Below are 26,388 nucleotides of genomic sequence, written 5' to 3'. Positions count from 1 at the left end.
ACTAAGTAATAATTAGCAAGTGCTTTGAGAGCAGATAGTCAAGGCTAAGTAAATAGCCCGCTTCCTTTGACCTTTCACCAGGAGTTGGAGCATCCGCTGTTGATTCTTCCCTGAATCAATTATTAATAAGCTGGTTGCCAAATGGAAGCTCTCTAGTCCCATTATTCCTCCTACATTTGGGAGTCAGCTTTCTCCCCCATTCACATATTCAATCATTTATTTTTATCATGAATTATTTACATGGTAAATAAAGATAGCAGTCCATTACTATATTGTGTGGCTCAGTTTGTCCAGGTCTAGTCAAAGGGAAGCCCTTCCGGCCAGTGCCTGCCTTTCCCTGTGGTTCCATTGTCCCTTGAGCACTTCCTGGCTTTCTGGCATGTGGAGGCATCTATGCTCATCTTGCATCTTTTATGTCCAGTCCTGGGCCTGGCCCCTCCCAGAGCCCCTGACTTCTGTTAGCTCAGGATCGAGGAGGCGGCTCTGAGCTGGGTTTGTTCACTGCTGCCGGGACCTGCTGCCTTCTGGCCATACCTAGACACATGCTCTGCCTTGTCTATTTGTAGATCCGTCTATAATAAGAAAGCTGGGTTCACACCAGCGCCACAGCTGCACCTGGCACTACCCTCCTTTCAGAGTCCACACTCCCTCCCCAAGGGGCTCCGGGCGCTGTTAGCCTAAGTCACTTACCAGTGCTCAGGGGCCCAGGAGAGGACCTCTCCACGGCCTCCTGTCCCAAGTCACCAAGCACCCATTCCCTGGTTCTTGGGAATAGAAGAGAAGGAGGAGGAACGATGTGACCTTCTTGTGGCCCCAAACGACCACAAACTGGGGGGTTAAAACACAGATGTTTGTTTTCACTGGGATCTTGAAGTTGAGAATGAGGTGTCTAAGGGCAGGCTTCACCCTGTGCTCTGTCCGGCTTCTGGGGTGCTAGCGATGCGTCCTGGTGCCCTTGGCTTGCAGGTGTGCAGCTCTGTCTGCTTTCCCGAGGTAACTCATCTCTGTAGCTTATCAGGGTGCCAGTCACTGAGTCTGGACCCTGGTTCTAACACCAGTCACGTTGCTCAGTTCAGTTGCCAACAGTCTTAACAACGATCTTGACCTTGGGTCATATCCAAGGACCCTGTTTCCACAGTCACAGGTATTGGGGGTCAGCACTTCAATCTCAAAACAATCTCTGTCTCTATCTCTCTGTCTCTGTCTCTCTGGTTTTGGTGAGACCTCTCACTCAATTTCTTGATCTAGAACTTGCTACGTGGCCCAGGGAGATGCAAACCAAAGTGGCCAGGACCCCTCATCTGTGATGAGCCCCTCAGGGCTTGCAACTGTGATCTTCTAGGACATTTTGGTTTAGACCCAAGTTCCATCCGATGACAGAGACCCTTACCTAAAGGGCCATAGGAACAGCTGTGGACAGGGGTCTTCCAAAGGGTAGGACTACTTCCCACTCCAGCCGCAGAGTGGGGAGCATTCCTTGAGGACGTGTCTGCCTCCCTGCGACCGCAGCATGCTCTAGGCATCGCATTCTTTTCTAGGCCTTTTGGAGAGCTGCTCAGCTGCGGAGGGACAACTTCAGTCGGCCAACAGCACCAGAGTTAGAACAACCTTCTCATACCCACGTAGGTCCCTGAGGGGTTCACTGAGTGCGCCTCCAAGGCTGTGCTAGTCCCTGAGAGGTTAGCGGCTGAAGTAAGAGCAACACGTGTGTGTGTGTGTGTGTGTGTAACCCTGGCTGTCCTGGAACTACCTCCGTCAACCAGGCTGGCCTCGAACTCACAGAGATCCTCCTGCCTCTGCTTCTCGGGTGCTGGGTTTAAAGGTGTGCACCACCATAGCCCAACCAAGAGCAGGATTTTTTTATGCTCAGATTCCTACCTATGAGATAAAAGTCTGGCCAGAGGCCCTACCTTAGTCACCCTCCTGTGCAGATCACACACCGGGAGGTTGTGGTTCCAACTTTATCAGACATCAACCCATCTTGTTATTTATTTACTTTGAGATAGGACCTCGTCGTGTAGCCCAGACTGTACTTAAACTTGAGATACTATTGCTGCCGCCACGTCTGGCTCTCAGACCATATAAAAACATGTCCTTGCTGGGCAATGGTAGTGCATGGTTTTAATCCCAGGAAGACAGTGGTAGATCTCTGAGTTCGAGGCCAGCCTAGTCTACAGGGCAGGTTCTAGGACAGCTAGAGCTATACTGAGAAACCCTGTCTTGAAAAGCAAAAATAAACAAACAAACAAACAAAGCAAGACCTATCCTTCCCATAAAACTTAAGACACCCCAGGCGTAGGGAGCACAGGTCCTCCCTGGCTGTCTCAGGCTCATTTTTCCCTTGTAGGCGGGAGGCTAGGGACCTGTGCTCCTGAAAAGCGTGAATTCCTGAACTTGCTCTCTCATCAGGCTCCTGAGTGGGTTTCAGTCACTTCGAGCCTCTTCTGGCATCCGGGAATCCAAGGACACCAGACAATACTGAGTTGATCTCAGAGGCGGCTCAGAGAGACACGCCGACACAGGAAGACACACTAGACGGTTCAGCACTAGACCAGAACATCCTCCGCAGGGAATTGGTCAGCTTGGGTCCTGGCCTCAGAGAAAGGGCTAGAAAGGGCTTTGTCCACTGGGCTGAAGCAGACACCGCTCCCAACGGCAGCCATGACAGTCTCCCTGCTTCTGGGTTCATGTGTTTTGATGAATTTGTCATAACTTGAAAGGCGCCCGTTTCCACACACTAACTTTCCGTTCCAGTTCAGTTGTCCCCATAACCACAGGCAAGTTAATTGCATGTCCATCAGAGAGCTCGGGGGGTACACGGAGCTCTCCCACCACCGTAGGCAAGCAGTCCTGAAGCCTAGGCACCCTGCTCCATTGCTTCTCCGTGGGCAAGCAAGGCTGGGCGTGGGTTTCTGCGAGAAGCCCACAAGCAGAAGCCAAGGCTGTGCTCATGTGCAGACAGCGGCCTGCCCTTCCTTGTCACCCCCTTCTCAGTTCTCTCCTGACAAGACTTATCAGGGTCCTCTATCGGGTAACATTCACCCCAGACATGGAGAGTCCCCATCCAGTAGCTCCACCGCTAGGGATCTCTCTTCCAGTCTCATTCCGTCATACGAGAAGCTGTGACGGAAGGCACACGGGGACCGTTCACCGCAGCTAGCCTGGACTCCAGCGCAGAGCCTAGAGCGAGGTGGGTTGACATCAAGGATGGACCGCTAGGGAACTGCGTGGAACACAAGAAACGGAAGCCGGGGAAAGATCTTCAAAACACTGAGCCACGTGTGTTCTCACGGCCAAAACCAAGTGTGCTGTCTGTGTTTGTGACAGACATTCCAGGGGAAGTTGTGCACACCTGTGGAGAGATGGCTCAGCAGTTAAGAGCACAGCCTGCTCTTCCAAAGGTCCTGAGGTCCATTCCCAGCAACCACACAGTGGCTCACAACCATCTGTAATGAGATCTGGTGTCCTCTTGAGGAAGAGACCTGGTCAGTTGTCCTCATCAACTTAGACCATGAAACCCATATACGGGTTGCTCATGCATGCTTCAGCATTGCTAGGGCATAAATAAATCTCATTTTCAATTTTTTTTTGTGCACACCTGCATGATTCTTGATCTTTAGAATCTTTTATGTCCTTCAATTTTTTAAGAAAAAAAAATTCTGTAGATCTGGGATATAGCTCAGGGCAGAGAGCTTACAGGAATGAATTCACACCCCAATTCCATTCGATCCCTAGGACTGAGGTGGGGAGGGGCAAAATAAATAAAAAAAAAAGAAAGGAAGGAAAGATAAAGATTAAAAAGGGGGCCTGGTCAGAAGGCTCACCAGGTAAAAGCTCTTGCTTTGCAAGCCTGACAGCCTGATTTGTCCTATCAACAGGGCTGTGACTGGCTCAGGTTAATGCCTGCATCCTGGGTACCTGGATGTCTGAGAACTTGGTGGACGGATACCTGAACCCTTGGTGAGCTGGTGGAGGGGCACAGCGAGCGTGAAGTGAGGGTGCGGCAAGAAGGACACCAGAAGTCACACAGGAAGCACCTCGGCGTGTTGGAAGCAGCCAGGAACGGTGTGCATGCCTGTTGTCCTGGCACTTTAGAAAAAAAAGATATATATATATATATATATATATATATATATATATATATATATATAATGTATAATAAATATTCTGTCTGTGTGTATGCCTGCAGACCAGAAGAGGGCACCAGACCCCATTACAGGTGGTTGTGAGCCACCATGTGGTTGCTGGGAATTGAACTCAGGACCTTTGGAAGAGCAGGCAATGCTCTTAACCTCTGAGCCATCTGTCCAACCCCGAAAATATATATTTTTTTAAGAAAAGAAAGGGCTGGGTGTGGTGATGCACGGCTTTAATTCCAGCACGCAGGAGGCAGAAGCAGACAGATCTCTGTGAGTTTGAGGCCAGCCTGGTCTGCAAAGTGAGTTCTAGGACAGCCAGGACTACACAGAGAAATCTAGTCTTTTTTTAAAAAAAAGATTTATTTATTTATTATGTATACAGTATTCTCAGTACTCTGTCTGCATGTATGCCTGCAGGCCAGAAGAGGGCACCAGATCTCATTACAGATGGTTGTGAGCCACCATGTGGTTGCTGGGAATTGAACTCAGGACCTTTGGAAGAGCAGGCAGTGCTCTTAACCTCTGAGCCGTCTCTCCAGCCCCGAGAAATCTAGTCTTGAAAGACAAAAACCACAGAGCCAAGAGGAAAGTGTTTGCCGTCAGGTTGCTATTGGCTCTGCCAGAGCCTTGAACCACAGACAAAGACTTTGTATCTCATAGATACAGAGCAGAGGGGTGACAGAAGCCACCTCCACACTGACAAGAGGGAGGAGGATGAGCCATGGGCCCACATTTCAACAGACAAACCTGATGGCTTCCAAGATATCTGGACTGATTCTGCTTTGCCCTGCTCCGGGGAAGAACGGTCAGAATAGGTAGGCTATCTGTCCTGCCATTGTGTGGCTACGCCAGAGGTTTCTGGGTTCATGCTGGTCCCTACACACATAGATTGGAGACTGCAGTGGTTTGTGGAAGGAATGGTCCAGGGTACTGTGCAGAGCAAGGCTGCTGGTGTTCTACCACAGTGAAGACAGGGTCTCGCCCACAGCGTTGTGAGAAGCCCAGACATGGTGGGGTGGCTTAGAAGCCACTGAAGAGTTTCACCTCTACCAGACTGGCCTAAGGCAAGCTTAGGTAGAGCATGCTATCCGGAGGCTCCTGGCTTCAGGCCACAGCACTGCTGGCTGCTGGGCTCCTTCTGTTTACCACGTCTCCTCTGGGAGGGGTATAGGGTCACGAGGCTTGGCTCCTGCAAACGGCTAGCTTTATCTACATCAGATGGGCGCTGGAGTCCTGGGGGCTGTGAGCTACTTTGTGTGGATACTGGGAATGGAATGGTCATGGGCCAGCTAGTTGACGGGCAGTTCATATCTCCATGAGAGATCCCTCAGCAACGATGAGCAGACAATGAGATAACCCTGAGCTTGACCAGCTGTGGTGGTCAGTGCCTCCACTCTCAGGGTACCATGGTGACAATGGGGTGCCTGGGGAAGCTGCCTCTTGCTCCTTACTGCAGACATCTGAAGAAATGGAACCTCAACTCAGGTGCGGGCTGTAAAGAAGAATAGGGTCTATAGAGATGACTCAGTGGTCAAGAGCACTTGTTGCTCTTGCGGAGGACCCAGGTTCAGTGTCCAGCATCTATATGGCATGCACAACCATCTGTAACTCCAATTCCAGGAGATCCAATTCTAGCGCCCCCTTCTGTCCGATGCAGGCAGTGCACGCACATGGTGCACACACACATACATATAGGAAAAACACCTATTCACATAAAATAAAAACAAAAAATACATACCTATTACTTTTTAAAAAAGATTTTATTTCTTTATTATGTATGCAACATTCCTTTCATGTCTGCCTGCATGCCAGAGGAGGGCGCCAGATCTCGTTATAGATGGTTGTGAGCCACCATATGGTTGCTGGGAATTGAACTCAGGACCTCTGGAAGAGCAGCCAGTGATCTTAACCTCTGAGCCATCTCTCCAGCCCCCATACCTATTATTTTTTGTGGGGGTATTTTGTGTGAATGTATGGCTGTGCCCCACATGCATGTGGTGCCTGGGAGGCCAGAAGAGGGTGTAGAAGCCCCTGGAACTGGAGTTATAGGATGTTGTGAGCCACCATGTAGGTGCTGGGAATAGAACCTGGATTATCGACAAGAACAAGTGCTCTTAATTGCTGAGCCGTCTCGCTAGCCATGATCCACCCCAAATAATTATAAAACAATGTTAAGGTGTATATTTATTTACATATATACATAGAGTCACAGTTTTTATTTCATTTATTTATTTATTCATTGACGGGGGCATGTGCAATTGAGCGTGTAGAAGTCAGATAACTCCCTGCTGTGGTCAGTTCTCTCCTTCCACCCTGTGGGCCCTGGGGCTCAAATGTAGATCATCAGCCAGGTGTGGTGGCACACACTTTAACCCCAGCACTCAGAAGGCAGAGGCAAGTGGATCTCCATGAGTTCAAGGCCAGCCTGGTTTACAGAGTAAGTGAGTCCCATTTTCTGGGCAGACACAGCTACACAGCGAAACCTTGCAGAAAAAACATCAGGTCATCTGACTTCAGAGCGTGTAATGTGCACTTTGTCTTCTGAGCCATCTTGCCTGTTCTACACCGTTTATAAGTGCGAGTAAAAAGAGTCAGACATGGTGGCACACACTTATAGTCTTGACACTTAGGAGCCCTGAGGCAGGAGGACAACCATGAATTTAAGGTCAGTTTGGTATATATAATGAATGTCAGACCAGGCAGAGTTACATGGCAAGACACTGTCTGAAGAAATATTGATTGGCTCCTGAGGAGCAACACTTGGTGTTGACCTCTGACTGCATATGCACCCATACATATGCATCCCACACATATGTGCATACATGCTTATACACACAACTAATACCAACCAGGACATAGCTGTCTTAGGTTATCATTGCTGTGACAAACACCATGACCAGAGAGCAACCTCAGGAGGAGTGGGTTTGTTTCACGTATACCTCCAGGTTAATGGAGGAAGTCAGGGTGGAAACCAGGAGGCAGAAACTGATGCAGAAGCCATGAAGGGGTGCTGCTCACTGACTTGCCCTCCATGGCTTGCTGAGTCTACTTTCTTATAGAGCCCAGGATAGCCAGCCTTCCTCAATGGGCTTGGCCTTCCCGTCAATCACTCATTAAGAAAAAGCCCTACAGCTCGATCTTCTGGAGGCATTTTCTCAATTGAGTTTCCTTCCTTTCAAATGACTCTAGATTGTGTCAAGTTGACACACACCTAGCCAGTACAATGGCATTCCAGGAATGTATACACAGAAAAACATCCTTCCCTTGGGTTGTATGACACCCCAACAGTTCTGAGTTACACACAAAATTGAAGAAAAGTTTTGTGTTGGCTTAGAGGTAAATCCAGTTCGTTAGCACAGTGTCTAAGGACACAAGCTGACTGGAATCCAGCACGGGCCTTTGCAACCAGGATGGTTAGTTACTTCATTACTTGATTTTTGTCTCCTAATCTTGCAACATAAATTTTCAAGAATATGGGGAAATGGGGCCGAAGAGATGGCTCAGCAGGTGAGTACTGGCCGCTTTTTCAGAGGACTCAGGTCAGGTTTGATTTCCAAAACCCATACGGTGGCTCACGGACTCCTGTAACTCCAGGTCCAGGGGATCTGACATTCTCTCTGGCTTCTACAGGCACCAAGCCCGTATGTGGTGCACAGACAGACAGACACCCATACACATAAACTAATATAATTTTTGAAATATGTATGGGAGGGATGGGCACTGTTGGCGCACGCCTTTAATCCCAGTAGTTGAGAGGCAGAAGCAGGCAGATCTCTGTGAATTCGAGGCCAGCCTGATCTACAGAGTGAGTTCCAGGACAGCCAGGGTTACACAAAGAAACCCTGTATCAAACAAACAAACAAACAAATAAAAACAATGTATGTATTTTATATATTCATATATATATATAATCCCATATTTATATATTCACATATATATATGAGAACCTGGGTGAGGCAGAGCAACATCTGAGACCAAGGAGCTGTATGAATTTGGAGCAGGGCCGGCTGGCCGGGCTGCCTCCTGACTTGCAGGCTGGCCGGGAAAAGTTGGGGCTCAGCAGGGGACACAGACCCAGCCCTCAGCACTAGAGGCACCACCCTCCCCACCTTGGTTTCAGGTTTGCAGCCTAGGCAACTATGAGGACATTATTTCTTGTCGGCCACTCTGCAGAGCCCATGGTCACTGGAAAGTATTCATTTATTGCTTGTTTGTTTAGTGTGTATGAGTGTTTTGCCTGTACATATGTGTTCATGTGTCAGGAAGTTGAGGCCAGAAAACCTGGCAGGGAAGGAAGGCCAGAGCTTCACCTGGTGCTCAGGGGCCACACAGCTGTTGGCTCCGTGTGATGGGATTTAGCTTGAGGCGTGGATATGAGACACGAGAGTCAGGGAGGGTCAGGGCCACCACTAAGCCTTCTTTGGGGGGGTCCCAGGGTGACCCTTTCCTAGAGAAGTCCCCCTCTCCAGGCTTTCTGACGCCTCCCTGACCTGCCCTGGTGTCCTCTAGCTGACCTCCTTCTGCCTGAGGCTCCATCCTGTCCCTTTCTGCCCTTGCCATGACCCTATCTGCATTGCTGTTTTCCAATCCCCGTTACACCCAAAAGTTCATGTGCCCAGCAGGGAGGACACGCTTCACACAACTCAGCTCCTGACTGTCAGTCTGGTGGACGGCCACGGGAGAGTGCCCAGGTTTCTTAGGGGCTCTCCAGCCTTGACCCACAGCTTAGAGAAGCAGCCCTCAGAGGATCAGGCCCAGGGCTGCAGGCCCTTCCAACCCCTGTACTCTCGGGGCCCCTAGGAATCATGCAGAATTCAGTCCGAGCCCCGTCCTTCCCAGGCCCAGCGCCTCTTCTCTCCCTGTCAGAGGTCCTCTTTGCTGGCCTGTTGTTTAGCATGACCCTTCCTATCTAGTTCCAGAGGCGGCCATTTTTGTCCTCTCGTGCACAAGGCCCTGACCTGGCTCCCTGTGTTTCAGTCCCAGAGCTGCAGGTGGCCTGTAAGCACCTCTGGAACCCAGCCACTCTGTCCCCACCTCCAGATCCTCCATCCTCCCTCCTCTCCCCTTCCTATCCCACAGGAAGGCTCCTGGCCTCCTTCCCCTTCCGGAAGCCTCATGGTCTTTGCACCCCATATCTCCAGGACCTGCTTCTCTCTTCTCACAGATGCCCTCAGACGGCAGCACTTTATGGCTGGCAGACCCCAGGCAGCCCCGACATGTGTGCTCCCTTCTCAATCTGGCCCTTACTTCCCCAGAAGCACCAGCGTCTGACCCCATGTGGGATTCCTCCTTCCTGTACACGTGCGAGGCCTACAAGGCCCGAGGTGCATGAGTGGGGGCTGAACCGTAGAGCTCGCTGTGCAGAGGGGTCAGGAGGGCTACTGCTGCCCCCTCTAATGCCTCATCTCTTCAGGACAGACTTCAGGTGGCCCTAATTGGGATAGTTCTGGAGTAGGGTGGACGGGGTCAGGCTGGGAGGGCGTCCAGCTTGGATCAGGCCTGAGAAGGCCCTACCTGGCAACTGCAGCAGGATCTTGGTCAGGCCTTTAGCAGGCCGTTGGGCGGTCCAGTTCACTTCCTGAGGGTCACACAGAGGAGGGAATGCAGCCATTCTGCAGGGAGAGGGAGCTGAGTAGACACACGGGGCCAGACCGCTGGTAAGCTTTGTGGCCTGCCTGTAGCCTCATCCTGAGGCCCTTCTGCCTAAGTCTGTGGGTGGGCTCTGAGTAGCCAGTAAAGGCCCAGATGATTGGCACTAGCGCAGTCAAATAGGCCAGTGGACAGGAGGGCGGGTCCAGGAAGCCACCCCTCCCCCACCGGCTGGTTTCCAACAAAGACCACTGCAGGGCTGCAGGCAGGGCAGCTCTTCATCCTAGGGTGCCACGTCAGCTGGACAGTGACAGGACAAACTGCCCCCGGTGCAGCACCACATCATATATATATAAAAAATAATTAAAAGTGGATCGTGTAACAGAGGGCGAGAAATAGACCCCAAATCTTCTAGGATAAAATACAGGGGCTTTTCCAGGCACTGCGTTCAGCAGAGATTGCTGCAGTGGCAGCAGCCATGAAAACGAGACAAGAATGTGAAAATGGGGCTGACTGAGCTGGTTCTGTGGGCCAAAGTGCCTGCCGCCAGTCCCCAGGACCTGCGCGTGGCGGGAGAAGAGAACCAACTCCTGCCAGCTGTCCTTGTGCTCGGGCCTCCATACGTGCACCTTGGGCGTGCATACACATACAGGCTCACAAGTAAAGACATGTGATGAAATGTTTAACGATTTATTTTATGTGCATTGGTGCTTTGCCTCCGTGAGGGAGTCAGGTCCTCTGGAAACTGAAGTTATGCACAGTTGTGAGCCGCCCTGTGGGTGCTGGAGTTGAACCCGGGTCCTCTGGAAGAGCAGCTGGTGCTCTTAACGGCTTAACGGCTGTTCCACCATCAGTAATGATTTTTTTTTTTTTTTTTTTTTGTAGAGCAGCTAAGTAGTAGAGTGCTCACCCAACATTACACAAGACCGTAGGCTTGATACCTGGCACCACAGAGCAGGGAAAAACATTAAGAACTTGGAGGTGGCTGGGCGGTGGTGGTGGTGGTGGTGGTGGTGCATGCCTTTAATCCCAGCACTTGGGAAGGGGAGTTTGAGGCCAGCCTGGTCTACAGAGTGAGTTCTAAGACAGGCTTCAAATCTCTCTTGAAAACCAAAACCAAACAAACAAAAAGAAGTAACTTGAACTTGGTGGTGTGCCATTAGGAGAGTGGAAACGTGAGTCACACATCCCTTCCTACCTCTGTGTATCTCGATAGGTGGACAGAGAGATGTTTGATCAAGATTTTGCATCCTGTTGGGGGAAACCGCAACACACACACACACAGAAGGACTTCCCACACCAGCATCCATGCTATACCAAGAACTCCCACAAACCAGGAAGAAAGCAAACAGTTTGTAAAACAATCAGACAGTCACTTTGTAGACCCAAAAGGCATCAGAATGGTTCATCGGCAGGGAAACAAATGGCCAGCCTTATCAATCCTTAGGGAAAGGGAGACTTAAGCCCGGAGGATGTGACTTCATAGTCCCTACAACAGCTAAGACGAGAGACAATGCTGAGTCCCAAGGCTGGGAAACAGCTCGGTACTCCCTCAGGTCCAGAGAGAGGGGGCACAGCAGAGTGCACAGCAGGGTGACCGCTTCCAAGAATCATTTTGTCACCGTGCTGATATTTTGTTTGTGCTTTAACAAAAAAGCTTGCCTGAAGATCAGAGTGGAGCTAGCCACACTTGTTAGCCATAGAGGCCAGGCAGGCATCTTTAATCCCAGCACTTGGAAAACAGAGGCAAACGGATCTCTGTGAGTTCAAGGCCTCCCTGGGCTACACAAGATTGAATCAGTCTAAAAGAGAAACATAGCTCACACCTTTAATCCTAGCACTAGGGAGGTGGAGACAGGAAGTGATATGGTTGGGTGGAGAGGGGAATAAAGGGCTGGAGGAGACAGGAGCTCGGGATTGTTTGAGGTTTCCTAGAGACAGGATCTTGCCCACTTTGGTCTGAGTATTTGGAGAGGTAAGAACTAGGGGCTGGCTGTTCTGCTTCTCCGATCTTTCAGCTTTCACCCCCTAATATCTGACTCTGGGTTTTTATTATTAAGACCCAGCTATAGGTCACTTTTGCACATTCCGATGCCTGATGGTGTCCCACACCTAGCTGTAGTGAACAGGCAATAATTGTTCATTTTCTGCGTCAACTTGAGTGGGCCGGGAGATGCCCAGACATTGACTCTGGGTGTGTCCTTGAGGGTACGTCCAAAGGAGGTCACCCTTTGATAGGGTGCATGGAGACTGGGCACAGAGGTCTGCCCTTCCTGATGGGGGTGGACCTCATCCAATCAGCTGAAGGAAGAACCAAATGGAACAAAAATGCTGATCCCTCCTAGAGCAAGAAGGGCTTCCTTCCAGTCTGAGTGAGCGGAGGACAAACGACACCATCTGTCGCCCTGCGCTGCTGGACTTATCAGCTCCATGATCGCATGTTAACGGCTAAGAGGCCTCTTTACGTGGACATCGACATAGGTGTCAGCAGATTTCATGTAGGCCGTGTCTGTCCAGAGAACCCAAGATAATCCATAAGACAAACAAGAGCTTAGATGGCCAAATAGGAGTGTGCTTACCAGCCTCGGTCCCACAGCACACATTTACTGCCTCGGGGTTCTGGAGGCTGCAAGCCTGAAGCCCATTTGTGGGGAGGGTTGGGTCCTCCTGGAAGCCCTGCGGGAGATTCTTTCAGGTTGTCTCCTGTCTCTGGTGTTAGGAGGCTACTCCCACCCCTGCCTCATATCCAGGGGCCTTTCTTCCTCCTTTCCATCTTCTCCCTGCAGAGCAGGGCTGCTTCTTGCTCACGTTTGCTTTGCCAGGCCTCTGGGCCCTATTTCTCTGTCCACAGCATACCTCCTTCCCCTATCAGAGGCTGACAACCCCTCAAGACCCCTCCAGAGACCAGGAGAAGTGTGGCGGGGAGTCATGCTCCTGCCAGATCCTGGCCACAAAGACAACAGCACCGGAGACACCATAAAGTGCTAGTAACTGGATACGGTGAATCACACTTGCAATCTCAGCATGAGGGAGACTGAGGCAGGAGGATCACAGCTAATTCTACACCAGCCTGGGCTCTATGGTGAGCTTCAGGTCAGCCTGAACTATGTAGAGAGACCCAAAGTATAAAAAGTAAAAAAGGCCGGGTGGCGGTGGTGGCACACACCTTTAACCCTAGCACTCAGGAGGCAGAGACAGGCAGACTTCTGTAAGTTCAAGGCCAGCCTGGTCTACAGAGTGAGTTCCTGGACAACCAGGGCTACACAGAGAAACCCTGTCTAAAAAAAAAACAAAAAACAAACAAACAAAAACCAAAGCAAAACAAAACAAAAAAGTAAGAAGATTGTTTTTAATTATTTAAAGGAACTGATGAAATGGCAGAGTGGTGGCCTACACGTACCTGAATCCCTAGGTTTAGCCCCCAGCACCGCAGAAACAGTGTCTGTGGCAGTAAGCTTGGCACAGGGACGAGGAAGCAGGAGGATCAGACGTTCAAGGTCATTCTCAATTACGCCGTGAGTTTGAGGCCAGTGTGTAGTACGTGAAAACTTTCTTCAAAAATGAAATAGGGCCGGGCAGTGGTGGCGCACACTTTTAATACCAGCACTCGGGAGGCAGAGGCAGATGAATCTCTGTGAGTTCAAGGCCAACAAGGTCTACAGAGCGAGTTCCAGGACAGCTAGGACCGTTACACAGAGGAAACCCTGTTGTGAAAAACAAACCAAAAAAAAAAAAAAATTAAATAGGGCAGGTTTGGTGGTACATGCCTTTAACCTCAGCAACCCAAAGGCAGAGGGAAAGACAGGAGGAGCTCTGCAAGTTTAAGGTCAGCCTGCCCTATATCATGAAGCCCTATTTCCAAAAAATAAGTTAATTAACTAAACAGAAAACAAAACCAAAAGTCATTACTCTGGGTTGGCAGGGATGAGGGAAGGATAGATAGGGATATAAAAGAGGGATAGTGTATCAGAATATATATTTATATATATTATATATACATAATATACATATATTTATATATATAAAATTGTCAAAGTACAAAATCAATCAACATAAATTTAAATGAGTAAATATCAATTAGTTAAAAAAAATGCAGTGTTAGCCTTATCCCAGAGTCACCCAGGTTTTCAAAGCTGGGGCTTGAGGCCAGACAGTGCACCCCTTGGCTGGGCCTCCAGCCCAAGGGACAGTTCTGACTAGATAAAAGAGACAAGACCGAAGTCTGGCTGTCCCCCACAGGCTGTGTGACTTGGAGCAAGTCACTCTTCCTCTCTGGACCCCATTGTCTTCCACATGTTCACAGAAGACAGTTTTCCTACACCCTGAGACTATGCCAGGTGACGGATCAGAAGGAGACCTTTTGTTGTCTCTGGGGTCTGGCTTACAGTCAGGACACCGGGAGGACTTTTCTCCTGGTGAAGGAAGGGGCTCAGGCCTTCCCAGCCAGGACCATAGAAGGTTGTCCCTACCGCCAGCCACTGGAAGCGCTCCAGGCATCTAGCCGTCTCTCCAGAAGGAAAAGCAAAGTCGCCCGCTCCAGTCTTACACAGAAGCAGCCAGGCAAGAGAAAGGTGAGGGTTTCATTTTGTTGGAGGCGCGTCTCACACTGTGGCCCAGGCTGGCCTCGGATCTAGGCTCTCCTGTCTCAGCCCCCCAAGTGCTGGGATCATGAGGGTATGCCCCCATGCCTGTCTGGTCGGGTAACTCAAGAGCAGGGGCCACACAGGCCCAAGCCGAGTCAAATCTGGCCAGTCCCCTTTGCCTTCTAGAGCTGAGCCTCAGCTGCCTTCTTTGCACCCTAGAGAAACAATCCCCTGCCTAACGGGTGCCTGGAGATAGGGGTACCTGGGGGAGCCACTGAACACCCAAGCGTCCCCAAGTGTCCCCAAGATGGTTTTCATGGAACAGGAAACAGTCACCCAAGGAACCAAAGGCTGATTTGTAGGAATGGGTGGAAGAAGGCAGCTCCCTGTACCCAGGTGCCCCTTCTGCTACCCTCTCTAGGGAGAGAGGCCAGTTTGAACTGCTCACATTCCAATTGAGAAACCTACACATTTTCCAGACCTTGCCCGGCTGAATCCCACCCTCCCTACCTGTTGGAGCAGGTCTGGAGACCTCCATCAGTTCCTAACCAGTTGCTGGTCAGGCCCCGCACAGGGTGACTCCCCACACCCTGGTCACAGGCCCATCTCTCTGGATCTTTTCAAGGAAATACATCCACACCTTTTGTGCAAGGACAGACAAACTGCCTCCCGGGCCAGAGTCCTGGTGTGTAACCAAGGGCTACAAACCGAGCATCTTAACCCAAGGTGTATGCTCTCCCAGTCCTAGGGGGTCACAACCCTAAGCAGAAACCAGGCATCTTAATCCAAGGTGTATGCTCTCCCAGTCCTAGGGGGCCACAACCCTAAGCAGATGAGTGAACACAAACAACCTCCCACACCACCTCCTCCAGGAAGACCCTGCTGTTTCCAGCTGCTGGTGGCCCCAGAGACTCCTTAACCTGAAGCCACATCTCTTCTCTCTCTCTCTGTCTATCTCTCCAAGTCCCCACAGCAGGCCTTCAAGATATTAAATCTCCCTCTGTTTCGCTCTTACATCTTCCCAAGTCCACAACGACCTCATCACCAGATCCTTATTAATCTCAATATGTATGCAAAGACCATCTTCGCAGTTAGAGTCAGGCACAGGTCCAAGTAGACTTTGTCTTCCTTTCCAGGGAGGAGCAGCACTGCCTAACTCAGTACAGCGGGACTCCCAAAGCATCTCCTGTGATTCCAGCACGCGGGTACACGCCCCATCTCCTGTGATTCCAGCACGTGGGTACACGCTCCGCTGGTTAGTTTGTGCATCAGCTCTTGCCCCAACCTCCAGGGTTTCCCAACCTACCTGAAACCCTTCCAACTTGAGATGTCCAGCTGATCTTGACCAAGGTCATATATAGACATATCTAGCACGGGACTAGCTTCATAAGCATTTGGCAGAGGCAGGAGAGTTGCCTAGATTCAAGGCTGTCTGGGTTATGGTGTGAGATTCTGCCTCAGATTAGCTATACTCAACACCACCTTTTTCTTGTCTCTGGGCAGGAGTCCTTGACATGTGTACCCCCCTTCACACACCTACTAGAGAGAAGAGCAGACCTGAGTGTTTCTACTGCGGCAGGATCACCACTAAGAGGTGGACTTGAGAGGGGTCGCCAAGTCACCAGCAGTCAGAGGGACAAGCCTGAACAGCAGCTGAGAACCAGGACAGAAGGCGAGGACCTGACCATGCGGGAGGCGTGCCCAGACAGAAAGAGGATATGCTCTGTTTTGTTCTTTGACACAGGGTCTCTTTATGTCTTTATGTAGCCCTGGCTGTCCTGGAACTTGCTACAGAGACCGGGATGGCCTTGAACTCAGAGATCTGCCTACCTCTGCTTCTTGAGTGCTGGGATTAAAAGTGTGTGCCAAGACAGTTGCTTTTACCAAGAGAAAAAAAAAAATGGCAAGAAAGAGCATCTGATCTGGTCAGGCAGCAGGGATTCCCACTGCTCGTGAAGGCTGCCCATCTACCAAGTTCTTTTAATCCCTATGGAGTTCTTCTCTCTACTGACCTGGACAGGGAGGGTGAGGGAGAGACCCTGTTCTCCCAGGCAATTCCTTGCAGACTTGGGTTTTTCATCTCCGCCTGTTGGGTGCACATGCAAGTCACAGCCTAGTCACTCTGTGTGACAGGAGACAGTGAAGGGTCTCTTCCAGGACAGCCAGATAACCGAGGGGTTTGAGAAATGGGAGTGTCGTGTGGAATAGGGAAGGGGGGGGGGTGTCCTCTGTAGAACCCTTGCTTTTGGGACAGGGTGGCCCATGAATCTGCGATCTCTGTTGTGGCCTTGGGGGTTGTCTGAGAGATAAGGTCACAGGTGTGGGTGGTCCTCAAGGTAGTTCAAGATGTGGCGGGGCAGATCTCTCCACTACATTCGGGTCTCTCTGTCCCCATCCCTCCGTGTGGGACAAGGCCACCTCCTTTACTACAAGACATTCACTTTCCTGCTTCCATTTCCCACCCCAACCTTTGAACTTTGGACCTGTGATTTATTAATAATGTGAAATTCCTGATAGGAGGGAAATGCCCGAATCGCCAGGGCAAGACACTTATCTTCCTCCTCCTCCTCCTCTGGGGGACAGCCCCACCCAACTCTGACAATTTCCCCTAGGCTCCTAGGCCTTGACTCCTTCCCAGCACCCCACTTAGCCTGTCAGGGAGGTGGTTAACAGTGGATGGCATGAAGAACCCGTGTAGGTAGGCCCTTCCTTGCATTTTGGGGTCTACTTTGGGGCTGTGAAGGGGCATAGCCTCTGGGCTACTTGGGGCTCCCTGAGTCTGCATTAGTATCCTGAGCCAGCAGTCACTAGGTCCTTCTGGACTCCACAGCTACGGCCTGAACCCCAGGCACGGGGCTCTTAGGGCCTGGCTTGTACGACCTGACTTCATGTCCATCCAGGTCTCTGTGTCCTCCCTAGGAAGATTTGTGGGATTGAGCACTGACTCCCTCCTTAGGCGCTAGACCTCCCATGGTCCCTTAGAAGCAGTTACCAAGAGGGTTGGGACCTTGCCGTGTCTGACACTTCCTCTTTGCCAGTGAAGGGTGGCAGTGGGCCCTGTTGTGTCTTACCCCCTCCCCTTGCTGGCTCCTTAGATCCCTAACTTCCCAACCCTTCCTGACTAATGAGAGACCTGGGACTATTCTGCTTACATGTCAAGCCACATCTCGGTCCTGGACAAAAGTTGGTGATCCCTGGAGCTCACCTCCCACCCACTTCCTGACAAACGTATTACCAGTCACAGGGCAGCCTTGATGAGACAGACATGAGGCGGGGGGGCAGACACGGACATGACCACCAGTATGCAGGGGCCTGCAAAGGGCTGTGGAAGAGACCCCAGCCTTGCCAAGTCCCACACCTAGCAGCTGCTCACCTCTACAGTTCCGAGCACGGCACTGCTCACTAGCCCCAACTTCAAGGACAAGGTTCTGGATTGCCAGGACTGCTCCTCATCTCCGGAGTTCTAATGGAGGCCAGCCCCAGCCTGAAGACCAGGACCTACAAGACCCTGATGTACTGGAGACCTGGGACCTCTTTGGTCTCAACATGCACATTTGTATGTTATGGGTTTGCCTCTCCAGGGCCAAGGGGCTTCTCACAGTCAGGAACCTCAACCTAACCTGGCTGAGGTGCCTCTCTGTGTATGTTCCTAAAACAACTCTGTCACTAGCTACACCATGGGGGGTCACAGAAGGGGTGCTTTGCGATGTCCCTGCAAACCTTCTCTTTTGGGGCAGAGACGAGGATGGGGGCACAGGGTCCTGCAGCCCAGGCACAGGGTTCACCTTCAGCAAGTCACTGACTTTATTTTCTGGGGCAGTGTTGCCTGGTTGCTTCTGATTGCAAACTAAATCCGTTTCAAGAGAAATTTGAGAAATATGGAAAATTATAACTAGAATAAAACCCCCCTATCTTTCCATTGCCCTGGTTCTGGGGTCCTTGGGCTGTTGACCCACCCAGGAGGGGCCATTCTCTGCGGTGGGGTCCCAGGGTCATCACTGCCCTAACCCTTCACAGGCAATCCAGGGAAGACCCCACATTCATCACCAGGCCACTCACCCTCCAGGAAGCCCTCGGGGACTGATCTACAACCCACCTGCTCGGGAGTCACCTTGAGGCCCTCCGCCCTTCCTCAGGATAGCCAAGGATTCTCAGGAGGTGCGCTCCACACCAGGGCCAGGCCAGACTGGGAATTGTAGGTGGGCTTCTGCTGCCAGCCGCCCTTGAACTCTGAAGGGAGGCTGAGTAAGTCAGATGACTTCTCCACCTGGTTACTTTTTACCTCTGTCATTGGCGACAGTCATTTTAACAGAAAACTTGACTTTTGACAAAGTTGTTTCAGACTTTGGACTTCGAACTGAATTTTCATCTCTCCTGCCTGCTCCCAGGCACATGGTCGGGGAGACTGTGCAGCCAATATCTGTTTAAGAGTTAACCAAGGCCAAAAAGCCAAAAAGCAGGCAGTTCTTGTTCTGAGGCCCACTGATCCTCTGGTCCCGTGGTCACCACGGGGTGTGGGTTCGAACAAAGCCGTGTTCATCGAAGCCCTGGGCCTGATGACAGAGGCACAAGGCCCTCTTTCTCTGCTGTCCCCAGCTGCGTCTCCTCCCCCAGAGGGCCTGACATCCTGGGAGCCCCCACCCTTAGCTGCAGGCACTCACGGAGATTCACAAGGGGGCTAGCTTGGAATGGGCGTGCATGTGTGTGTGTCCCGTCCCCAGTCTGAATGGCACAGCAGCTGCGGTTGACTCCTCCTGTCCACAGCAGGAAGCTGCCTGCATTTTTACAACCGATTTTTGAACCTAAGAGTAGAGGTTCACTTCCAGCCTGTTACACGTAACCTTGTGGGTTCCAGGCCAGCCTGACCCTTTGGAGTCTGGCTTCCAGATTCGCACTATACATTAGCTACTCTTCCAGGCTCCGAGAGGGAGATCTGCCCTGCTGGGCTTCATCCCAGGCACTCAGACAGAGTGCTGAGTGTAATCTTCAGAAGGGCTGACCTGGGAAATGGACTTCTGGAACATTCTTCTTGGGTATGGTGGTCCAAAACACCCAATGCTGGTCTCTAGGTCCACATATTTCTGTTCCTGGCTTCCACTCCACGAGTGTCAGAACCCAGGGTCCACATATCCAGATCCTGGTGTGAGGACAAGTTACTTGCCAAACTGCCTTAATTTAGTGACTGTAAAAATGGGAATCATCCCCTCCCTGGGTGGGTCCTGAGAAGTCTCAAAGTGTTCAGAGAGGTGGCAGAGACAGAGGCAAGCAAGGCCTGAGCCTCATCCCATGGAGCCCAGGGACACTCCCACTGAAAGCTCAAACCTCAGCCAGCTGTGCCAGTACAACCCAGGTGCAACACTAGCCTGGAGCGGCTAGGTAATGTGTGCCCGGGACAGCTGGGTCCAGGTTTCCCCGCTGGGCCCCTAGGACATTGTCCTGGCATCCACTAGGAGTGACCTTCCCCTAGACGCTCTGACAAAGGCTGATTGAAGAGCGGCTCCTTTAAGAACTCAGTGCAGTTCAGTGCCAGGAGTCACCCGGTGCGCCCAGGGGAACAGTGCAGCAGTCAGTGAAGGGGAGTGGGCGCTAGTGGCCAAGGTGGGGGCGGGGTGCTCTGCTCTGGAGGGGGTGTTCCTGGGAGCCAGGGCTTGGGAGAGCACCGGAGATGTTCCATGGGTCCGGGACCTCCGAGGGCATCCCACTCAAAACGCAGCTGCGAGTGGGCAAGCCGTGAAGTGTCGCGGCCCCCCAGCCTACCCGTGTTGAGAAACCAGATAGAAAGAAGCCTCTGGCCCAGAGCTCTAAACTCCAGGCAACCACTGTCTTCCTCCCGCCCCAACCCCCTCGCCGAAAAGCGCGAAGAGCCGACATGGAAGAGAAAGATTAGATTCCGCTTCCCTCCCATCAATTTTCTGTTTAATGTCACCAGGCCCCATTGTGGGAGAGGGAAGCACGTCACCCAGGCCATAAATTTGTGGTTATGGTGCCTCTGGCCGCTTTCCTCCTCTCGGGGACAGGACTGAGCGGTGAGCAGGTGGGGACACCCGCGCCTGCACGCGCCTTCTTCGGATGCGGGTCCCGGGCGGATAGCTCCACGAGATCCGAGATGCGCTCCATCTCCGCGGCGGCACTTTCAAAGAGCTTTTGTTTCGGCCTCGGATGTAGAGGCTTTGAATTTTTACCAACCCCCTCAGGAGGCTTTTTGTTTGCCTCTAAATACCCGGTGGGAAGACAACTACCCTGCCCCGGCACCCCCAAATTGTGTCTGTGTTTCTAGTGTGCAGGGAAGAAGGGGCCTCATGTTGGATTCCAAGTACCAATCACACTGGGGGAGGGGGGACACAGAGCTCTGAAACCCACATTTCAGCGTCTGCCCAAGTAGAATACGCTAGAAAGTGCATGGGGGAACCGGAGCCTCAGCGACAGTCCGAGGCGGGTCTCTCAGGTCAACCTGGATTCTGGTGAAGAGGTTATCCCTGTAGTTTCCTTTTGGGGCCACTAGCGGTAACGTCCCTTGGTAGTCTCCTGCCTCCACTGGCATTAATGTCTCAGAATTAGGGTGGAGTGTGTTCACACACATTAGGAAAAAATGGATCTATTGACTGATTTTTAATTTAATGGATCAACTGTCCTGTTAACAAAAGAGGCAGTGGCCATGCCACACTCCAGCCAGGAGCCAGCAGTGAGGAGGTCCAGTTGCTTCCAGGCTTGAGACAGGTCCTGTTGCTCAGAGGTAACATGAAGGGAAATTTTATTTGACTTATAGATATTTCAGGTAACCAGGCCAAGGGCTCAAATCTCCCCCAGAAATTGGGGAGAAGGTGCATATCTCATACATAGTACTGGTTGGAACCCCCCAGGAAGGGGGTCTTCTGCCAGGTGTCAAGTCCCAGGCCCAAAGGGGGAATCACCACCAGACAACTGGAGGTAGAGAGAGAGGCAAGAGCGCTAGAACACGGGAGAGCCTCATGGCTGTGGGTTCTCCCATTGGGTCCCCTCTGTGGGGCAGAAATGGCCATGGGGGAAGTCCCGTTAAAGCTGGGCCTTTCACAGTATGGGAGCTGGAAAGGAAGCGAGCAGATGGCCTGTTGAAGGGAAGGGACGGGGGTAGTGAGGAGCCTGAAGAACTGAGGTGCTAAGAGGGCCTGGGGGTGTGACTCCTGCAAACCCTGGGTCGGAGGAGTCCCCGACACAGCCTGCACATGCTTTCTAGGGCCTAGAAGAGGCCAGAGCCTCCTCTGGTTTCCCTGTGAGACCAGGCAGCAGAAATCTAGCTCCGGAGAGTTACTCCAGGCAGACCCTGCCGTTTGACCTGCGTGAACACACTTGCAAACAGCTGATGCCTGTAATCCTGTAGCCACTGTACCTCCTTCAAAGCCAGGCCTGGTGCAGCCAGCAGAGGAAGCAGGTGCCGGATATACCTGGAAGGAACACAAAGACTGACTGATCAGGCACTTGTCCCTAAGCAAGGCTGTTTCAGTCACTCAGCCATCCTGACCTATTACTGAGAATCTCTCCGATTATCCAGGCTTTCCCTCCTGGGCTCCTATAATGGGGGGAGTGACCCTCACTGCCAAGACTGAGGGCTACTTGGGTCAGACCAAAAGGAAAATCAATCACTTCTTATTTACCAGACCCCCAAAGATCTTCTCCCATGCCCCAAAGCCTGCCCTGTTCCTCCAGAACCTTCCCGGGCTTAGCAGAAGCCACAGACGGCCTTAGATGAAGCAACCTCTAATGGGAGGCCCAGGGTTCAGGCCCAGGAAACTGACTCTTCAGTCCTGGGGTGTGGGGCATCTGCCCACCTTCCTCCGGTCCCTTTAGTGCAGATATCACACTATCACTAGTGAAAGGACCCAGAGAAGCAATAGATGCTTCTGCTCTTTATGGAAATCACTTTAATTTAACCCAGATGGGTCTCCTCACTGATAACCTCACCCTCTGAATTATGCTTTCCGTGTGAACACACTGGGTTATATTTAGCCACAAATTACGACTGTGTTTAACAAGCACCTTTCCTGCGCAGGGAGGGGGCTGGGCAGCCTCCTGACCCGGTTGGAGGAAATCAGCCACAACAGAATTTAAACCTCCCTGGGAGGAAGCTGCAGAGGCTAGAGAAGCCATTTATCCGACTTCAGCGTGGTCTGGGGCTCCTCTCCCGGCTTTTTAAAACTTAGAAGCAGGTCTTAAGATCTATCTATGGCCTTGAAGTGAAAAACCTGTGCCTCCCACAGGGGTCCTTCCAGCTTGAGCCAGCTTCAATTTAGCAAAGTTCTTGGCTGGGCTTGGAGCGGTGTCAGGGAAAAGCCTGGGGGACGGGGACGATGTTATCTGGGGGCGCAGCCAGGCCTCCAGAGGTGTGCAGAGAATAGGGACACTCAGAGATAGGATCCTGCAATTCTTCCTTTTCGGGAGCTTCTCTGTTTCGCTCCTTCTCCAGCTGGGAGGGGACAGGAGCTGCGGGGTGGGGGTGGGGGTGGGCTGGAATACCCCCCAGAGCAGGGCGGCACCTCTTGCTCCCTCACCTCTGTGCCCAGATAAATAAATGGGCTGTTAGAAGTGTTCTTTGGGGGAGAAGAACATTCATCTTGGGATCAGGACACCCTAACTCGCCTCTCTCCTTCCAGTCAAGTCTGGGCACGAACCTTATGCGTCAAAGACAGAAGACCTAGCAAACAAGAGACCACCATACTCCCAGGCACAGAGCACCAAGCGGGTACCTTTGGGTGACCCAGGTACGTGGTTAGGAACGTACTTGACCACACTCAGACCTTCCTCCACCGTAATCCTTTCTAGCCAGACCCTGCCACGGTAGAGGATCTTCATAGATCCAGGACTTCATCCAACCAGGCCAGTACCTCAGGAAGCTTTTGAATTTGACCCCTTTTGAGAAGAAGAGTGTAAAACCCCAATGTTCCCAGCTGTCCTTTCTAGCCCTGATTCTAGATGGAGGATGGAGTTTGACTGTCATCTCACGGAGGGAGAAACCGATGCTAGAACACCCCCCCCCTCCCGTTCCATCCTTCCCCAGCCTGGTCCAACCTGCATGGTACTGTACTGCCCAGGTCCCAAACCCAGCTCCTGGTTCCCTTTCCCTCTGGGGCCCCTGACCCTCCAGACCAGGCTTCAGCCTTAGGCCTGGGGACCTGTCCCTTCCACTTCTGTGGGAAGAATTAAGAGTCAATTTTTTTGTCGTCAAGAAATTGTTTCTAATTTGCCCTTTGACTAATGGCCCAGGGAACAATGGAGAGACACCCAACACACAATTACCCTGCAGTGCAGCTCTGCTGCTCTCTGGCCCAAGGACGCATTTATTTGTAGCAGCGACTAATTCACAATTTTATGTAACTTGAGATAAACCCCCACCCCCTTGTATTAAAAAGTGATTATTTATTCAATGAGTTCACACAGTAGGCTCTGGGTCATTTGGGAGCTGGGAGGCCTAGGCCTGCTTCCAGGCTCCAGCCTTGTAGGGGCAGTGGGAAGCACTGGCTGGAGTAGGTACCAGGGTTGTGACAGTTAGGGTTGGTACACAGAGTGCATGCACATGTGTGATGAGAATCACACTGTCCATTTACATTACATGTATTTATTTGTGTGTGTGTCTGCACGTCAGTTGTAACACGGAGAGCAAGCATATGTGTGATGCGTGTCAGCGTGCTGTGTGTGAGAATCACAGTCCTTTTACCTTACATATATTTGTGTGTGTGTGTGTCTGCAGGTCAGTTGTAACACAGAGAACATGCACATGTGTGATGCGTGTCAGCGTGTTGTGTGTGAGAATCACACTGTCCTTTTACATTACATATATTTATTTGTGTGTGTGTCTGCATGCTGCTGGCCTGCTTGTACCCACGGTGTGAGCATGAGGTCAGAAAAAAAAAACCCTGCAGGAGTCAGCTCTCTTCTTCTACCACGGGGGTATCAGGCAAGCCACGGATTTAACTCAGGTGGTCAGGTCTGGCTAGTGCCTTAGCTGGCTGAGCCACCCTGCCGGCTTGCTTTTCTGTGTGCACACAAATGCGGTTAGCGTGGCGTGAGACTCGCATGGGTGCCAGTGCCCATTCTGTGGTATGTGTAGACATGGATGTGAGCCCACAGAATGTGCATGTAGACGGAGCACACACTCAAAACTGCACTGTTGCTTGATGTGTGAGTGGCTGTGCTCAGTACCAGGACGTGGCTGGCTATGTAGGGCACCCTAGCCTAGAGGAAACCATGGCGGGTATCGGCCAGGCTCTGGAGGTGGCCCAGGCATTCAGAGGCTAACGCAACCTGGGCTAGCAACCGGGCATCTGTGGCTGCAGCGTTAATAACCCACATTTTTTTAAAAACTTCAGGTGACTGCACAGATTCATAGCCCTCAGTGCAGAGATCTCTGGGTTATAATCCTGTCTGTCTTTCTAACCCTCCCTATTCCTAACCTCTAGAATAGAGTCCTCAACCCCTTCGGTAAACCTCTAACTCCAAAAACATTTACATTATGATTCATAAAAATAGCAAAACTACAGTGACGAAGTAGCAACGATAATCATTTCATCGTTATACATGAGTTGTGTATTATAGGGCGGCAGCATTAGGAAGGTTGAGAACCACTGCCCTAGATGGACCCCGATCCTCACGCCATGTTCTTCTAAAATTAAAAACACTTGTTAGTTTCGGACAGCAGGAAGTCAAGTAGGAAAACCAGGATGGTTTGCTCTGAGCAGATAGCGAACCCAGCCAAACATGCCCGGGCCCGCCCGGGAGGCCGAGCCCTGCGAGAGGAACACGGGAGCTTATTTTGGTCTTGTGGAACTGCCGGGGGCTGTGCGCCCGCGCTGGGCAGCTGCCAGCTGCTGGCGGCATCCAGAGGCGCATCGGCAGCTATTCGCTGTAACAATTATTTTGAAACAGTGTTGAGAGGAGGAGGAAAAAGGGCCACTACACTTAAGTGAACGCTGGGGTTAGAAAGGACACAGAGGTGGGAGCGAGACAGCTAGGAGCCTAGGCCTTTCACACCCGGGGAGCCTCTCAAGGAAGCCGCACAGAAGAGGGGGGGCAGCACGTGAGGGTGCTGGAGACAAATCCTCATGCTCGACTTTTAGGGATCCGGAGATTAGGGATCCCCAAGATTCTAAAGCGGCTTGCGGAGGAAAAGAAGCCACACGTTTCCATGTCTAGCGTTTCTGGAATACGGCTGGATTACCGGTGTGCCCATCTGCCAGTCTCCACCCGCCGAGGAAGGGGGGTAGATCCGAGGCTCAGGGATCTTTCCGGCCCGGCCCGGGCGACCCCGGCTATGCGTAGTGGGAGGGTGGGGTGCGGAGCTAGCTGGGCGCGCCCCTCCCCCACGCCGGCCTTCCGGGTCCATTCCCCCACCCCCCCGCTGGCAGCGGCCCGGAGGCTCGCCACGCGGTTATCGCTGTAGGATCCAATTTTTTTTCTTAGACTTTTCTTCTTGGGGGGGGGATGGGGTGAGAGAGACTACTTTCAATAGGGGAATAGAGTTAGATAGATATAAAGACTCCTGGATCAGAAAACAAGATGAGGTAAGGAAAATGAGGAACTCGGAATTCCAAACCTCGCAGATAATCTAGGGCTTGGATAAGGGAGGCCCGCACCGACCGGGAGGGAGCAGGGATGGCCGCAGCCGTTTCTCCCGAGCCGGGAAGCTCCTCCGCCTGCGTACAAAGCGGGAAACCGCTGCTCGCCGACGCCGCCGAGCGGGACTGGAGCAACGAAGCTCACCTCAAGCCAGGCCAGACCTGTGCTCGCCGTCGGGTCACCACCGCGAGCTGGCGTCCGCACCCATCCCGCACAGGCCGGCCTGATTCAATCGCACCGCGCATAGCCGCGCGCTAATCGGATCTCCAGGAGCTGCGCCTCCCCGGCGCGCCGCACAGGCCACCGCGCTAGCCAATCCCGCAGCCAGGCTCGCGCGCCCCGTCCGGCGCCCCGGCGCAGCTTGCGGAGACCCGGGCTTACCTGGAGCGGGCGGGCGCTGGCCGAGCCCCCGTCCCGAACGGGCGGGAAATCCCGGAGTCCCCGCCCGCCGCCCCCACCCCAGGTCAGCGCGGCCCGCAGGGGGCCAGACC

The 26,388-nt window shown here is 52.1% G+C and overlaps 1 long non-coding RNA gene across 1 annotated transcript; it reads right to left on the bottom strand.

Annotated features, from left to right (window-relative positions):
* Window positions 1–10,404: 10,404 nt before the first annotated feature.
* On the bottom strand, window positions 10,405–20,038 carry LOC148120730 (uncharacterized). The gene is made up of 2 exons (XR_015738697.1): window positions 18,408–20,038; window positions 10,405–13,432 (listed from the first exon to the last, which is right to left on the bottom strand). It is a non-coding gene; the product is annotated as an uncharacterized LOC148120730 (long non-coding RNA).
* Between the last annotated feature and the right edge of the window lie 6,350 nt (window positions 20,039–26,388).

Source organism: Myodes glareolus, chromosome 9, assembly GCF_982192425.1.
Source record: "Myodes glareolus chromosome 9, mMyoGla1.1, whole genome shotgun sequence".
Taxonomy (NCBI): domain Eukaryota; kingdom Metazoa; phylum Chordata; class Mammalia; order Rodentia; family Cricetidae; genus Myodes; species Myodes glareolus.
This window is presented reverse-complemented; position numbering and strand designations above follow the sequence as displayed.